General features: G+C 42.6%; 1 protein-coding gene and 2 long non-coding RNA genes across 3 annotated transcripts in view; 1 reads left to right on the forward strand and 2 right to left on the reverse strand.

The window, feature by feature from the left end:
• The window catches only part of LOC306661376 (voltage-dependent L-type calcium channel subunit alpha-1C-like), a 448,729-nt gene that overhangs the window by 195,797 nt on the left and 237,727 nt on the right, over positions 1–15,205 (reverse strand). The gene's annotated exons all lie outside the window — the stretch shown is intronic.
• The window catches only part of LOC306661381, a 448,014-nt gene that overhangs the window by 142,245 nt on the left and 290,564 nt on the right, over positions 1–15,205 (forward strand). The window lies entirely within an intron of this gene.
• LOC306661380 lies at positions 1,229–11,384 on the reverse strand. The gene is made up of 3 exons (XR_013763862.1): positions 6,921–11,384; positions 4,082–4,229; positions 1,229–1,331 (listed from the first exon to the last, which is right to left on the reverse strand). It is a non-coding gene; the product is annotated as an uncharacterized lncRNA (long non-coding RNA).

Below are 15,205 nucleotides of genomic sequence, written 5' to 3' on the forward strand. Positions count from 1 at the left end.
TGGGTGACATGGAATCATAGGGTGGTTTTGATTTGCATTTCTATTATTACTAGAGAATTTGAACATTTTTTTCAATGTACCTGTTGATTGCTTGTAGATCTTCTTCTGTGAAGTGTCTGTTCATTTCCTTAGCCCATTTGTTGACTGGATTATTTATATTCTTGGTGTAGAGTTTTATGAGTTCTTTATATATTCTGGACATGAGTGCTCTATCTGAAGTATGAGTGGCAAAGATTTTCTCCCACTCTGTAGACATTCTCTTCATATTGCTGATAGTTTCCTTTGCTGAGAGAAAGCTTTTTAATTTGAATCTATCCCAATTATTGATTCTTGCTTTTATTTCTTGTGCTATGGGAGTCCTGTTAAGGAAGTCTGATCCTGGACCAACATGTTGAAGATTTGAACCTACTTTTTCTTCCATTAGATGAAGGGTCTCTGGTCTGATTCCAAGGTGCTTGATCCATTTTGAGTTGATTTTTGTGCAGGGTGAGAGAGAGGGGTTTAGTTTCATTCTGCTGCATATGGATTTCCAGTTTTCCCAGCACCATTTGTTAAAGAGGCTATCTTTTCTCCATTGCATATTTTTGGCCCCTTTGTCTAATATGAGAAAATTGTATTTATTTGTGTGTGTGCCCATGTCCTCTATTCTATACCATTGATCTACCTGTCTATTTTGGTGCCAGTACCATGTCGTTTTTGTTACTATTGCTTTGTAGTGTAGTTGAAGATCTTGTGTTGCGATACCCCCCTTCTTCACTCTTCCTGCTTCCTCTGAGTTGGTCTGAGTCCCTCAATACCTCCCCTTCTTGAATCCTGAGTTCTGGAGCGACAGGAGATGCAGTCACCCTCTAGTCTGCCATCTTGAAAATCCTGTAAGGGTTATTCTAATGAAATCAAAAGGTTAAAAAACTTTCAAAGTATACATGTTATAGTAAACTGGAGTTACATTATTATTAAAAAGAGAATTTTTAAAACAAAAGAAAATAGCTCATATAATTGGAAACTCAGTACTTGAGCTGCTTGAACACAGTGATAGGGCAAAAGTCCTCAAGGATCTCTCTCTCATTTGATGTCTTGGCTCTGACTTCCTCCATGTTGTTTCAGTCTCAAAGAAACCCTCCACACAGGCATCATGGAAAAGCAGTTCTCAGGAACCCCAGATTTTCACAGTATGTTAAGTTCTTGATCTCAGAGGGAGAGAAATTGACTTTTGCAGCAGTCCCCACTGCAGGACTTGGATAGTCAAATGAATCATGTGTCCACGTTGAGCCCTTTGTTACATTGTGAAACTTTGAGTTATTTGATTGGCTAGTCTAGGTTGTAAGCTCATCCTAATGCAAAGCAGGCATGGCCAGATAATGAGCAGGAAAAAAAAATCAATGAGTCAGACACTTCCAGGGAAAAGTACATTTGGTTCATTTTCATCTCTGTTGGGGCTTTCATCTTGCCCTCAGTCAGAGCTAGCCACTCATGTATATCTTATGCTTAATTCCAAGTTTTTTGAGGGCAAGTGTCAACAAATGTTCAACAAGTCTTAGCCTAATGCAACAACAGTTCACTGAGTGAAGAACCTTCATGGAAATGATGAGTGAAACAGAAACCAAGTTCAGCATGTTATTAAACTAATGTTCTTTTGGGCCTTTTAAAACTCCAATAAGGAAACTTGATATTTTTCAATAATTTAGGGAAATTGAACTTCCCCTTAATGAAGGGACAGGGTTACCGCTTAACATGCAATCAGGAAAGGAAGGGACAAGGGGTACAGTTTAAGATGCAACCAGCTAATTTGAAATATCTGACTCCAAATGAAGCTATGATCTGACTAACAATAACAAGTTCAAATTTTTCCTCATAAAAATTATTGTATTTGGAAAGAAAACTTTGATATAATGTTTTGGCATTGCTAAGGGCAAATAGGACTTAAAGCTTGCATTTTAAAATTTATCATAATTTGGGAGTGAATTTCCTTTTGTAGTCTTAAGAAGTATATGCCCTGTCAAGAGTTTTAAATTTTCAAAAGGGATTTCTAAAGTGTATTTTCTTTCCTTAGTAAGGTTAGATAATCTGTGAAAATATCTCTGCTTTGCATTATCTGCTTTCAATAGATTGAATGATTTATTTCAACTCGTTATTTTATGGTCATGGTACTATAATACAGTTGGTTCATGTGATCACCACATGGATGATACATAATTAGTGATGTTTCCTATAACAAACATTTAATAAAGCAGTCCATGTTGTAGAGTTTGTTGTATACAGGTTAATAATTATAGATTTGAGTCAGATTTCAAATCCAATGAAATCACTTCTGGTATTTCTTGGAAAAGTAATTAAGCCTCCATAAGGCTCATTTCACAAACCTAAAATGGGGCTCATAATATCTGGTTTGGAGAATTGTGAAACTTACAGAAAATGATGTGATGTTCTGCACAGAGCATAAGATACACTATAAAGGCTCAACATAATACAAGAACTATTGACAAAATAGTTGTTTTCATCCTAAAATGGTATTCATTGCTCTTGAGAAAAAGAAAAACTGGATATTACTGTTGGAAGAAAATTCAATCAGGCATACTTAAGTAGTCCTGTTTAAAATGAAAAGTGTAGGGGTGTGGATGTAAAAGACAGAGCAGTGCAGGGTCCTTATTTCCTGGGTGCTGCAATGATCTGCTTTCACATGTGATGGACTGAATTCTCTGCTGCTTGCCCCTGAATACTGAACCTCCCTAAGGACATCTGGTATATTTTGGGACAAATATCCCCAACTGGGGTCACTAGGCCAGATGCCCTGTATCTTCTCCTCTCCCACATGTTAGAAATATCTTACTCCAATAAGGTTAAATTTAATCTTTTTGAGAAAATTAAAATTGCTTTACTTCAGACTTCTTAAATATAAAGAATGTGAAGAAAATCAAGGCATCATGTACAGGGGCATCTAAATGGGTACCTCGGGTTCTCATGAGGACACACATCATGGAGCTGTATTATGATCCAAGTCATGGTACTGTCAGACTCCTGATGACTTACATAACTTTATGTCTGCCCTGTTTCGGGACTGGCCATATTCCCTCCTGTAAAGCTCAATGCTTCCTTATAAATAGACATAATATGCATTTATTCTTACATCAATTCTAATCCACTGTTATTTGTTCATTATAGTATTTTTAGAAATTTCTAGAAATTTATTATTCTGCAGTAATTTTAAGCTTATAGAACTGTCATAAGACTGGTTAAGAGAATTCCTATATGGCCTGTCCTAAATTCTCTAATCAATCTTGTCAAACCAATCTTGTCGAACAAACAGCTTTTAAAGATTTTAACACATCATTAGTGAAGAAGACATGCATAATAATAGCTGAAGGATTCATCTATACATGTGAAATATTGAAGTAAATTTGCAAATGAATGCAAAACTTTTCTTCGTAGTCGGGAAGACCATTGAAACTGCCTGGACAAAATTTAGTTGGTGTCTCCCCATGAGAATTATTTTGAATGGCTAGGATGAGTCACAGATTTTTCACGTTTTGTCACATGGCCTCTTTCCCTAATTCAATTTTTCTGAACAGTTTGAGAAGAATATTTGTGTCTCATACCCCCAAACACTTTAATGCCTTTACTCTGCTGTGAATTGTCCAGGAAAACACATTGTCTCTCATAACCCTGGAATCTTCCTAAATTCAGGAAACCACCATAGATACAATGCATTCCTCCGATGTATAGCCCAGGTTTGTTAGTTGTCCTAAGAAAATTCTCGATAATATTTTGCATCCTCCATGCTTGGTTTAAGTCCAGAATCACCTAGTTCATACACTTACCACATCTCTTTAGTCTCCTTTATAGTTTTAGAAAATTTTCGTTTGCCTACTTCTGAAATTTAGAGTCAAAGACTGTGGCATTCCTCTGTGTGTGTGTGCACCCACTGCTTCATTGGTGATTATATGTCCAGCTATTACCTTGAAAGCCAACATTTGCAAAGCACACTTCACCTCCAAAGTAATGCTGAGAGAAATCAGAATATCAAATATGTGCCCCACCATGTCTACAATATAGAAATAGCTGTTAATGTGTCTGCCATGCTTACCAAATTGAGTCAGTATAAAAGCTTTGGGAAAAGGAGGTGACTAGAAGAGAACAACCCATGAAGGAGGGGTGGTATCCATGGGTTCTTCACTGGCAGCCTTGGAGACTAAAGGTGTAGTGCCCCTCTGTGCCAGGTGAATGGGTCACAACTGGCAGCATGAGAAGGATAGAGGCATTAAGAGAGGCTCTGCTTTGCTGAGGGCTCCTAGATGCAGCCTGAGGTGTGGGTTGCAGGACAAGAGAAGGGTACAGATTGGGGTTGGGGTGGGTGACCTGAGGTATTGCAGGACCAGTGTAGATAGTTCCCTTAGCTGGCTGCCTGCGCTGCCTAGGGCCATGGACCTTGTGGTGTGGGCAGAAGCTGTCACAGTAAGCAGGAGAAGATGGAAAAATCACTGCCATAGAAGAGGTCCTCAAGGTCCTCAGGCTGCACAGTGGGATGCTGGGTAAGGTGAGCCAATGACTTGGCTATGGTGGTGGTAGAGACGCTTGTAGCAGTTAAATTCTGGCCCTGGCTAGCAAGGTTGCATGTGGAAGGGATGAGAGTAGGGCTTGGGAAGGAATGAGGAGAAGGAAGAGGAGGAATAGGAGGAGCAGGAGGAGCAGCCAAAGGAGAAGGGGCATTAGGAGGACAAAGAGCACAGAAGGAAGAGGAAAAAGAACAGGAGGAAGATATGGAGGAGGAAGAGGGGGAGAAAGAGGAGGAAGAGGAGGGAGAGGAGGTAGAGGAAGAGGAGGGAGAGGAGGAGGAGGGAGATTAAATCAAATAAGAAGGGGCATTAGGAGGAGGAAGAACAGGAGGAGGAAGAGAAAGAAGAGTTAGAAGAGGAGGAGAAAGATGGGAAGAGGATGAAGAAGAGCAGCTGGAGTAGAAAGAAGAGGAAGAAGAGGAGGAGGAAAAGGAACAACAGGAGGAATAGGAGGAGGAGGAGGATGAGGAGAAAGAAGAGGAATAGGAAGAGGAGGAGGAGGAGAATCAATACACATAGGGATTGGGAATGTCAATCTGCAGGGGGCAAGGTTGGAGGGGAAAGGGACCTGGATATGAGGTGTGGGGAGGTAGGAATTGGGAGGTGCCACAGGTCTTGGCAGGTGTGTAGGTTGGTGAAACTCATTAGGAGCAACTCCCACTTTGGTATTGGGCTTCAAAGGAGGAGGAGGGTTAGTGGGAAGAGGAAGCGGAATTGAACTTGGGATTTCCCCCTCATCTTTATTTGGCACAGGGGAAGGTAGAGGTACAGATAGGTTAAGGGGACCAGCTAGCTGGAATTCCACCTGGTTGCTGGAAAGAATATGGGGCATCTGGGAGGGGTCATTGAGTGGGGTCACTGAGTGTGCATTCCAGGCAGGGACTGCAGGTGGGAAGAAATAATGAACCGACTGAGTGGTGGTATGGACCTCCAGAGCCTCTCTTCTACCCCCCAAGTTCTTTCTCTTTAAACCCTGAACCTCCATCAGCAGGGTGCCTGAGCCCCTCTCAAGACACAGATGTGGTTGCTTAGCAGGTGGGGGCAGCCCATGTTCATGCCAGGGAATCAACAATGGCAGGGTCACCTGCATGGGTTGTTTTCTTTTTCCTGGGCCTCCAAGTAGCAGTCCTTTGTGGAAGACAGCTCTGGGGTGGGCCACAGGAAGGCTTTGGTCCTGAACTCCCTTGCTGGATATCTGAGAGAACTCCAAATCATCCCCCAAGTTCTTCCTATTTGGACCTTGCACCTCCCTCAGCAGGCTGCATAAGCTCTCCTCAAAATACAGATGTAACCACTTCGCAGGTGGGGGAAGCTCATCTTGAGGCCAGGACACCAACAATTGCAGTGCCTCAGCATGGGTTGTTTTCTTTACCTCAGCCTCCAGGTAATAGCCCTTTGTGGAGAAAAGCTAAGGGGTGGACAACAGAAAGTTGTTTAACCCAAAACTCCCTTGCTGGACGCCTGGGAGACATCTGTATCATCCTCCAAATTCTTCCTGTTTGGACCCTGCACCTCCCTCAACAGGGGGCCTAAGCTCTCCTCAAACCACAGATGTGGCCGCTTTGCAGTTGGGGGCAGCCCATCTTCATGCCAAGGAATCAACAATGGCAGTGCCACAGGCATGGGTTGTTTTCTTTTCTTGGACCTCCAGGTAGCAGCCCTTTGTGGAGGACAGCTCTGGGGTGGACCACATGGAGGTTTTTGGCCCTGAACTCCCTTGCTGGATGTCTTAGAGCCTCTTGAGATGGGTTGATGGAGTTCATCTAGGCTCTCCTTGGCCCTTATGTCTGGCACTGAGGAGCAGCCCAGGTCTGCCTCTGCCTCAGCTTTAACCAGGGTCAGGGCCCTGGGAGATGTAGGGCCCTTGGAGATGTAGATGGTAGGACTCCCACAAGACAAGTTCTTGGGAGACACCTGGGCCCTCTCTGGAATGGTGGTTCCTTCCAGAGGCCCAGGACTGGGTTCCAGGACATGGAGGTCTCCCTGAGTCTCCACAGGATCTGCTGGGGTTACTTCCCCCTTGCTCAGGGCACCTGTTTCCTGCTCTTCCAGTCTGTCTTGTGGGTCACAGCTTTTTCCCTCCTCCTTCTATTCCTCCTCCTCTTTCTATTCCTGCTCCTCCTCCTGCTGCTCCTCCACCTCCACCTGCTCCTCCTTCTAGTCTTCCTCCACCTCCCCCTCCTCTCCTGCTCCTCTTTCTCTTGGTGGACCATGCCTTCTTCAAGTTGTTCTTGGGTCCTGAGCTCTATTTCCTCCGAAGGAACTACAGGGAAATGAGCTGGTGTCATGGGCTCCTCAGCCTGGTGGAACTGCTGAGCAAATGAAGGCAGAAGGACTGGGCTTGCGCTGAACAGGAGGAGGGATCCTTACGGTTCTCGAGGGTCCAAACATCCGCGAGTTCCTAGATGATAACACTGGTTTTTGGCAGGAGGACCCCCAGGACACTGGCGGCAGGATCCCCACACTGGAACACACTGCCTGCAGGAGAGGGCCTCTTTGGCAGCCAGCTGCGTGAGGCACCTGAGGTTGGGGATCTTGGTGGAAGTTCCTGCAGGCAGGCCTGGTAGTAGAGGCAGGAGCAGCAGGGTGGTCCCTGTGAGGAGTAAGTGCATCACGTCACAGGCAGATGGGGCCTGATGGCACAACAGGGCCAGATGGTGAGGCCCCAAAACTTTTTTTTATTAAAAAAGCTGCCCATTCTGGGCACCTGTTGCTCGTCTGATCGGACACTAGTTAGACGACCAAAGGAGCTCAGCAGAGACACCAGCCCCTCTGGAGACCAAAGGTGCTCTGTTGACTTTAGCCCTTGTGACATCAGGCTGAAACATGTGAAGGAGAAAGGAATTGGGGCCAAGCAGGGTGGTCAAAGGAAGGCCGCACCACCCCCATTTTCCACTACTGGTCTAAGCTTAAGGCTCCTCAGGACTCTGCTGCTTCTTTTCCCATACCTGCCACACAATTGTCCTTACCATTTCAGAGTGTTATTCTGAGGCTGCTTTCCTTCTGGTTATTTAGGCAGTCATTCTATATGACTCCAAATAATATCTGTATGGATTCTGCTTGACCTGACTACATCTGTCTAGAGTGAAACCACCATCAATTTCCCCCAAATAGCTCTACTTGATTTTTCTTCCATAGTTTCCCACTGTACTATCAATTTGGAAAACCATTAGAATAACCCTGGAACTGTCCCACAGGATTCTTGAGCCACTACCAGTGCCTGACTCTTTGATAGCACTTCAGGTAAAATATGTTTTTTTGAGAAGAATACCCTTTCCTCCTAACTAAAACATGCATATCCATTTCTCTAAACCATATTGAGGGTATGCAATGTTCTGCCTGTTGCCTAGCATCACATTGCTCAGTCCGTGTTTAGCTGATTGTATTGCTCTGGGCCCAAGGTGATGCACAACACCTTGTTTCAGAGGTGTCAGTCCATGGGCCCCAGTCCCATTGCTCTGGGCCTGAGGTATAGAACACCACCATGATACAAGGTCATTTTGAAGGAAAGCTGCTCACCTCATGCAGCCACAAAGCACAGAGTAAGAAAAGGATAATGAGAAAATATTTTCTCCAAGGACATGCCACTAGTGACCTCCATCTTCTAGTCATGCCCCACCTTCCCATGGTTACAACCTGATACAGTAGTCCTTTCTAATTATTAACCCACCCAAAGGATTTATTGATTGATTGATTAGGTAACCATGCTCATAATCAAATACTTTTGCCTCTGAACATTTCTGCACATAAGCTTTTGAGGAACACCTAATCTCCAAACCATCACATGCCACACCTGATCCCCAAAAGGTTATGTCTGTTTCACCATGCATAATACACTCACTGCATCTCCAAGAGTCCCCCTAATCTTAACAATGCTTTCATTGCCAAAAACTTCAAAAGTCTCCTTCGAGTCTCAAGTCAAATTCTTGGTTATGAGTCCTTGTAAAAATCCAAATCAACATATATCTCCAATATACATCAGAACACATTAAATATTCCCATTTTAAAGGGGAGAAATAGGCACATAGAAAGAAGAGATGGGACCAAAACAAGATTAAAACCCAGCTGGGCCAACAAGTCTTGTATCTGCGTATCCAGCATCTGGGACATAAGGTTGCGCACAGTGTGCTCTGAAGGTCATGGGCAGCCTGGTCCCATGGCCTCACTCTATCCCCAGCCAGCAACATTCCTGGGCACATGATCCACAGTTACTGGCATCTCTTAATCCCAGGGATCTCCATGGCAGCTTCAGCTTCCATCCCACAGCCTCCTGCATTACCCTGTCAGGGCCTACTTACAGGGATTCTGACCTTGTAATTTTTTGAACTGCCAGAGCTCTATTTCTAAATCTTGGTGAAAGCATACATGACCACCTAACTCCAGCATCCTGCTTTCTGCAGAACCAGCACCCCATGGTTGAAACCAAGGTCAGCCATCATCTCAAGCAGTAGCCAAGCATCTGGGGACCATGGCTGTTGCAGCATTTGCATGCCTGTTATACTGAGCATGGAAAACCACTTCCTAGGACCTTTGTGCCACCAGGGTGCCTCCATGCTCATGTGTCAAAGGAATTTTTACTTGGATACACTTTGAGCCTGAGTTGGCTTTGGTGTCCCCAATTCCTGAGAAACCCTCAAGCCATCTCTCTAAGTAAATGGTTTAACATCTCTTTGGTGATTGTAATGCTTTAACAGAGACAACTCCCTGAGACCCAGTTTTACTCCCACTTCTCTGACCTAACTACAAGTTTACCCTCTGCTGTCTGCTCTCATGGTTACAGAAAACCAGGATAGAAGCTGCTAGCAATATCTATACCACTGCCCGAATATTGTAATGCCTTGAAGTTTTTCCCACTACATTAATTAGTAAACCCATGCCCAATGCCACTTTTTCTAGAAAAGTGTAGAAGTGCAGAACTGAAGCAGTTTGTGCAGGCAGGTTTGTCTTGCAGGAACTCACTTTGTCCTCAGGCCTGGTTTCACTTGGATGCATCTTTGCCTTTGGTATATGGCAGTTGGTTCCATGCAGGCACTGCAATTCAAGTGAGTTTTCTGTAACATTTTGACAGATGGATTTCCAAACTACATTGGGGAATTGATCTCCTCAGCAGTTCCAATTCCTTCCTTAAAATCGGTGATCCTAGCAACATGGGCTTTCTTCCAAGCAGACTTTCATTTTGGGTGTGAAATGTGTTCTGAATGTGTTGTCCCAGAACCGTTTGGAAATGCACAATTGAAGCAGTTTGTGCTGTCATCTTCAATAAGCGGGAACTAACTTTGATCTCGGTGAGCATACTGGCAATTGTCCCTGGGTAAAATAGCATGAAGAAGAACTGCTTCTCAGAGCATGCTAGCCTGGTTTTAATTTGAAGCATCTGTGTCATTGTTAAAAGGCAGTTCATTCAAAGCGGGTACCCACATTTCAAGTGATTTTTCTGAAAAAGTTTGATGGGTGGATTTTCATGAAACTTTGGAGAATTGATCTGCTCTGGCAATGCTCTGAACTTGGGGACTGTGAATTTAGGGAGTACAGGTGACTCTGTTTTGGGGGTACTGTAGTTCAACGACAGGGATGAGTTTCTTCTTGTACCCTGCCTTTGCCAAGGAACATGCAGTAGGGCCTGTATCAAACCAACACAACAGGGAGTTACTTGAACAGAGAGAGAGGATAGTTCTCTAGGTATCTACTAACAACCAGGAAGAACAGGGAGACCTTAGTCCAAAGACTGCCTATTGGCATATCTAACTAGCCACACTTCCCTGGATGCTCTCCAGTAATTACTGAAATGATGTTACAGTATATATGCACTGCTTTCTTGGTAGAGATTTCTGGCATCTTTGTATCAGAGCCCAGTACAAAAGTGGCTCTTGTACAAAGATGCCAGAAATTATCAAGATTCAGCACACATCTAGGAAATCCAAGACAGAATAAGAAATGAACCACATTTGAGAAACAAACAAAAAAATTCTGCATTCAATGATACTGGATTCTAGCATCCAATGACACAGTTAATACAACCTGAACAAAACTATAGGGAGACTATAACTGAATCCTTAGATGGTTTCTTTTGGGGCTGGGGTACCAGGGACTGAACTCAGAGACATTCAACTACTGAGCTCCATCCTCAGCCCTATTTTGTATTTCAGGGTCTCACTGAGTTGCTTACTGCTTTACTGTTGCTGAGGCTGGCTTTGAACTTGTGAACCTCCTGACTCAGTCTCCCAAGTTGCTGGAACAGGAGGTTTCTTAAAAAACTTATTGAATTCATTTTTAAAGTGCTTACAAATTTAAACACTGATATTGTAAAATAAATCAATATAGACAAAGGAATGATAATAGTCCCCAAAAGGTAACCTAATAATGATTGAGCAGCAGAGAATAGCCTTCAACCAAAACAAATAAATAACAAGTCTTGTTTTATTATAAAAACAATAGTAGGTAAACATTCAGTCAATGGGTTGAAAAGAATAACTACAGCTAAAAGGGTGTGTAAGAGGAGAGTCATACCAGGAATTCATCCACAATGGATAAAAAAGTGGATATATATATCATATATATATATATGGCCTGAAAAAAAAAGAAACCTGGAGAATAAGTGCAAAGATATTATAAAGAAGAAAAAATAAAAGAATAGAAATGAGGACAAACTAAACAAAAAACTAAGAAAAGAAAATTTTATGGATGATAAAACTAAACAGCTTTGCCTCATTGACTTGCCTCAGTTCAAATGACTTGGCAAATGGTCAAGCAGCACCAGGCATGCAGATCCCAGGAGCCCTTCACTCCCTCTTCCCATGTCAACAGGCTGCCACTCTGCTGATGATAATCATTTAACACTTCTTGTTTACTGTATAAATACTGACATCTAAGTATTTGGATGCAAATACAAAAGGGAGTAGTTGTCTCTGGGGAAGGACAGCATTACTTGTCTTAATAACCCAGGGGCTTGAGAAGTGTCTACTGGAGTCCCCATCTGCAGGGCAGTCAGTGAAAAAGTGGGCCACAAACAACTCCAAAAAAGCCCTGCAGTGAATGAACACTCAGGAGGCAGCTAGAGAACTCAAAATGCTCAAAGAAAGTGGAGATATTCACATTTCTCTACTTTCCAGGCTCTCCTTAAGTAGTCACTAAAAAGACCACTGATGAGAGTTAAAGAAGTCCAAATTATGAAGAATGGGGAACCTCTATTTTAGTTCTTCCTTCTCTGCCTTCCTGCCACTTAGCACCAGATGGAGTACCATCATGAAAATTCCTACCACTGCAAGGTAAAGAGAGCCCTAGCTTTCTGACTAGAGGTTCTGCACACCAAGAGCAGCTCAGGAAAGTGACCTTATAAAGTCATTTATGAACTCCTGAGCTCATCAGAGTCTCCCTAAACAGCACACAATGTCCTTTAAGAACTGAAATACAGAACAGACCACATAAATGACTGGTCACTGGTGGCACAAACTTAATAGCAATGGCTTTGAACCAGAACTGGTACTGAATCAGAAGCCACAGAAGTCTGGGCAGAATTTCTGCCTGAAATTAAATAGGCTCAATACCTGCTGAAACAAAAGCATCAGAACTCTTTCATAGGATCTTCAAAGTCTCATGACATCTATAATGACCATGATACAGTATAAAATCACTCATTATGCAATTCACATGGTATATGGTCTTTGAAAAAACATGTGTTAGGGCAGGAGGACAGACTGCAGAAAGACCAGAGAAAATATCCCCCCAAAAATGTATAAGACATAAGTTTTGCTGAAACTTCCTTATAGAAAATGTCCAATGGCAATAGACTGGACAAGTCATGCCTCCATCCCTCACAACACTTCACCATAAAGTACATTGGTAGATGACTGGACGAATAGCACCTGTCCTTTCCACCATGTTCTGTTCTGTGGCAGTTACCACAGGGAAAAGGGTTTTATAGGTTAAGCTACATGGTGACTTCATTAGCTTGCTTTGTTCTGTTGTGTGACCAGCATTCCAAGGAACTCTCTTGACGTATATGCAACAAACCAGTTTCTACAGATAACTCTAGTTTTCCATAGTTTCTAGTATGTCAGAGAGAGAGGACCAGTGTCCTCTAAGATTATACTTATCTGGACATTTTACTCTTGGCCCACATTTTTGTTTCTCTTGACTTGACTAAACCATGGAAGATTAAAGTAACATGTAAAGGTCACATAGCTCCAAATGGGAAGAGCAGGATTCAAAGTCAGGCTACCTAGCTCAGAGTCCATGCATCTAAGCGTGCTGCTCTGCTTCCTGCTCTTCCTGTCTTCTGAGAGTCACTAGCAAGGAGGCCCTGGACAGGATTATTAAATAAGGGGAATCTTTCCAGGACTGCAACCTCCAATCCGTGTCCTTCCTTTTTTAGTGACCCAAGCACATTCTCAGTTCTCTTTCATTCTCTTCCTCTCTCTTGTGATAAGGAAGGGGCTTTATAAATTTGTCCAGTATAGAGACAGGGATCTTCTGGTCATGGACCGTGGTGGTCTGTCTGTTCAGGACTCCTTTGGAAGCCCAATTTTTTAGGCATAGTACTATTTTTAGATTGGAGAGGGGACATTCTTTTAGCTCCCAAGGTTGATGCATGTCCATAATCCCTCTCCAGTACAGTTCATTCATTTAAAATCTTGTCCCCTCAGAGTGTATAACTGTATTGTCAGACATTTATACCTTAATAGTAATAATATTAATATTAAAAATAGGTTTTTTTTTGATCATTCACTAAATGTGCCAGCTACTCTTTCATGTACTTCACATACATTAACTGACTTAACCCCATGAGGGACATATTATATGCATCCATTTTATGATGATGAAATTGAGACTTGGAGAATTCATTGACTTTTTTAAAAATAAGCAGTTAATAAGATCCAGGTTCTGAACCCAGGTATACCTGATGCCAAGTCTACCCTTTTAGTATAATATACATATAGTATATTTAGCATTATATACATATGATATGTAACATATTATATAACATATATAATATAAAAATAAATAATGAGCAATAAGTTCCCATGCTGGTTTTTTTGTAAAAGAAAAGTAAATCAGATGGAACATACCATAGTTCCTCCTAAAAGAGTCTCCTGGGGCAGTAACTACAATCAGAATGTCTAATTCCACCTGCCACAGGGCTAAGGCAGCCCTGTTGTAGTACCTACATCACCAGTTGTTATCATTAGCCCTACAGATATGGGCTTGAGCAAAACTATTTCAGAAGTTGCCTGATGAGACTAGAAGAGCCCTGGACTCAAGATTAGTTGTTCTGTGCCATGTTAGTGCTACTCCTTGGCTAGCCCCAGCAGGAGGCCCAGTGAAGGAGTATTCCTTGAAACAGTTTACAGAAGTCAAATCTCAGGGTACAGGGCATGGTAAAGAAGGATGTAGACTGAGGAAAGACATAAAGAGAGCATATAGGAGCACACTTAAAACTTCCCAAAGATAACTGTGCTGATAGTTCCATAGGATCAGAAAAGGAATCCACAGAATTCTAAGGTAAAGCCTGTGGACTTGAGAAACTTAAAGTTTAGTCAGGGAGATAAGCCTAATACTTGTGAAATAAACCAAAGTTTAAGAAAAACAGTTTAAAATTAATTTTGATATTAGTATATTTATATATTTACCATATTACAAAATTTTCTTTACAAATATTCTACTTAACCCTTACCCAAAACTCCTTTTTAAGCATTTTTTTCTTTTGCGGTACTGGGGATGGAACTCAGGGCCTCGCAAGCACTCTACCAGCTGAGCTATCTCCCCAGCCCCCAAAACTCTTTGAGTGAATAATATCATTGCCTTTTTATAGGCTCAGAAAGTAGGCTCAGAAAGTTTAAATATTACCCAGAGACATGGGATAGAGTGGATCTAAAACTTGAATTCAGGTTTTTATTAAAAATTCTCAGGCACAGTGTTGAAGGAGATCAGAAGAGGAAACATGGTGGGCAGTAGAGGGTCCGGGAAACCTCCAGGAATGGATGACATTTAAATGGATCAGGGATTAGCTGACTCTTTCTATGAAGGGTCAGATAGTAAATATTTTAGGCTTTGCAGGCACCACATGGTCTCTCCTGCAGCTCTGCAACTCTGCAGTTTTGCAGGTATACAGCTCTGCTCTGTAAAATGAAAGCAGCCACACGATGGTAGATGGATGGCCATGGATATGCCCAGTAAAACTTTATTTAAAAACTAGAGGGCAAGTTGGGTTTGGCTTATGCACTGTGCTTTGCTGACCCCTGATAGATGAGGGGAGATCATCAGGCACTCCAGGGAGAAGGCACAGTATATGACACCATATGGATCAAAGCCCAGAGTTGGCATAAAGATGACACAGTCAAGGGACAATGAGGAGGGCAGCCTGGCTTGGTTGGAGAGTTTCTGCAGGAAGCAACAGGAAATGAGGGTGAAGAGATAACATTTTAGTCCCCTGGGGCTCCCTGACACAGTACCACAGACTTCAACAACAGATAATGATTTTTTCACAGTCCTGGAGGCAGAAATCTGAGATTGAGGTGTAGGTGAGGTTGGTTCCTTATAAGCCATGAGAGAAGGATCAGTTCTAGGCCTGAGTTCTTGACTTGCAGATGGCTGTCGTCTTCAGGTAGTCTTCCTTCTGTATGTGTCTCTGTCCAAATTTATTCTTCTTATAAGGATAC

This window comes from Sciurus vulgaris (genome assembly GCF_902686455.1).
Source record: "Sciurus vulgaris genome assembly, chromosome: 5".
NCBI classification, from domain to species: Eukaryota; Metazoa; Chordata; class Mammalia; order Rodentia; family Sciuridae; genus Sciurus; species Sciurus vulgaris.